The sequence below is a fragment of the Thunnus albacares genome, chromosome 5 (genome assembly GCF_914725855.1).
Source record: "Thunnus albacares chromosome 5, fThuAlb1.1, whole genome shotgun sequence".
Classification (NCBI taxonomy): Eukaryota; Metazoa; Chordata; class Actinopteri; order Scombriformes; family Scombridae; genus Thunnus; species Thunnus albacares.
The window spans coordinates 24208289-24210736 of NC_058110.1; the positions used below are offsets into that span (position 1 = coordinate 24208289).

The 2448-nt window shown below is 39.3% G+C and overlaps 1 non-coding gene across 1 annotated transcript; it reads right to left on the reverse strand.

Annotated features, from left to right (window-relative positions):
* trnak-cuu lies at positions 1 to 73 on the reverse strand. Its single transcript has one exon. It is a non-coding gene; the product is annotated as a tRNA-Lys (tRNA).
* Between the last annotated feature and the right edge of the window lie 2375 nt (positions 74 to 2448).

Consider the following 2448-nt stretch of genomic DNA (forward strand, 5'->3'; position numbering starts at 1 on the left):
CGCCCAACGTGGGGCTCGAACCCACGACCCTGAGATTAAGAGTCTCATGCTCTACCGACTGAGCTAGCCGGGCTGATGCTAACACCGATGACGATTCTCTTTATGATAATGCATATATGTCTCGTTATCATTTCCGTTATACTGTATACGTGAGCTTGTGTCACGTTTCACTGGTGTTAACCACTGAAGTAAGGAAGGGAGGGCTTCATAGGTCCTGCTATCCCCAGTTTGTCTCATACTGACCTCTAGCGCCCAAAATGAGAAAGGGTTATATTTAGTTCGAGTGAGCTGGGATGTTGTTCAGGGCTAAACTGTAAATTGCAGCTGACACTGTTAACTACATGTAGTTCAATTACTAGTTTAACTACAATTTGCAGTAGTTGGGTGGTAACTACATTCAAATCTCAGTAGCTTTTTCAGTAGTTATTGCTTGGGTCATGTAGTTTAGGTAGTTAATTACAAAGTACGTATTAGTATTAGTATTCTCACTATATTAATTTTCCTAGAAATTTAGCATTTTCCTGACTTCACTTCAACTCCTATCCTCTCCTTAAAACACATCCTCGGAATGCTTAAGTGAGGATTAGCCTGCCCTAGTCCCTAAATCAAACACACCTACACTTTACTCAATGTCAGTCCAGTTGTACCTCTGTGTAACAATATGAGATTCCAGAGTGAGGTTTGTATGTAGTTTAACTACATTTCATTTTGAAGTAGCTGGTAGTTTGGTAAACTAAAGTTTTAAAGTAGTTTCCCCAACAGCTGGTGACTGATATGGTTGAACGGTCATGTTCAGGGATCCAATTTAGGACGCAGAAGATTAGCTAGCTACTTGAGGTTCCAACAACAACCCACTGTAGCATGACTGGTTTCACTAGCGTATTTTGCAAAAGCTTTGTTCGTTAAATGGATAATAATGCCCCTGTATCCCAAAACAAAATTTCAATTAACTGTTAATAGTTACACAGTTAATGGCAGTAAAAGGTTACTGACGTTAGTTGGGTCAGCATCGTCATGTTCTTCTACAGTTTCTCTGTGAATTGTAAGTTAACGTAACTGTGCCGACTTCGGACACATAAGATTTTTTGGAGATAATTACAACCGTTATGTTAAAGGCGCAATATATGTCATTCAGCCCCTCTAGATGTCACACTAGCACCAGCACCTCAGACCAAAACAACTGTGCACGTCATTTACTCAAAGTAGTTGGGGAAAAAAAGAAAGCGGCCCCTTAACCAACAGCTCACAAAACTCAGATCAAACTGTCAAACTAGGCACGATGATCAAAATTCTGTTATTGCATTGCCTATTTCTAAATGTTTTTAGAAACATATTTTAGTGTACTGTTTAGCTGTAATTTGAAAAGGTTTGTGACCCGGCCGCCATGTTGAAAATGGATGCAGGGAGGACAGGGAGGGACTCACATGCACTAACATTCACATGATTACAACACACACAGAGTGTGACTTCATTCTCTGCTCAGGACACCATTACTCCACTATATCTTTACACAGCAAATAGTTGTTTACTGACATCTAGTGGGGCTGAATGTTGTATATTGGACCTTTAAAGGAAACATAATACCACCACCAAATGACTTATTACCTGATAACTGACTTGGTTTGCCTTTTAGGCAACATGCAAGTGAAAAAACATACCCACAGAAAATAAACCTGTGGTGCAGAAATTGTGTTCTGGGTCTAATATTTAACATACAACACCACCACAAACGATGAATCAAAGCATAATATTTACCATGTACATCAACAGCTCTGTGAAATAGCCTTAACAGAACCTCAACATTAGTGGGACAGTCACAAACACTGTATTTATAGCAGGGCTTTTGCATTAGTGTGCCTAACATTGTACAATGGTTTATATTTTTATGGTCACTGGGGTTAATGGTATCTAAGAACAGACCTTGCTAAAAATCATTAGGAAAATGCACAAAATGAGGGGCTGAGAGGTAAACCTTTTTGAGTTATTGTTGCCTATAAGAGCTACAAGACATATAAAAATATCCTACTACTAATAATAACCAAACATATATTACAATAAACATTAAGCACGACTTAGAACCATGCCGGGGACCCCCAGGGATCCTTGAGGGGGTTCGAGGGGGTAATTTCACTATTATTTCATTGATTACAAATTAACCCAATGAGAGAATGTATAAGAATGACTAGTCTGTTCATAGGTTTCACATTATTCACTGTTAATCTCAGTTTGTAACCCAGTCTTACTATTCTCATATACAGCACCATTTCCAGACATACCTATAATTTCAGATTAGATTGTGCTACTGCATATCCTCAAATAATTATGCATCATTCAAACTACCTAAATGGTGAGTTTAGAGCATCTGCTTTGCTCGTCCATCCTGAAAGCAAAAATAACCTTAAAACTGGGCGCTTACGTGGGGCGCGTGAAGGCACCACGGGCCTGGGT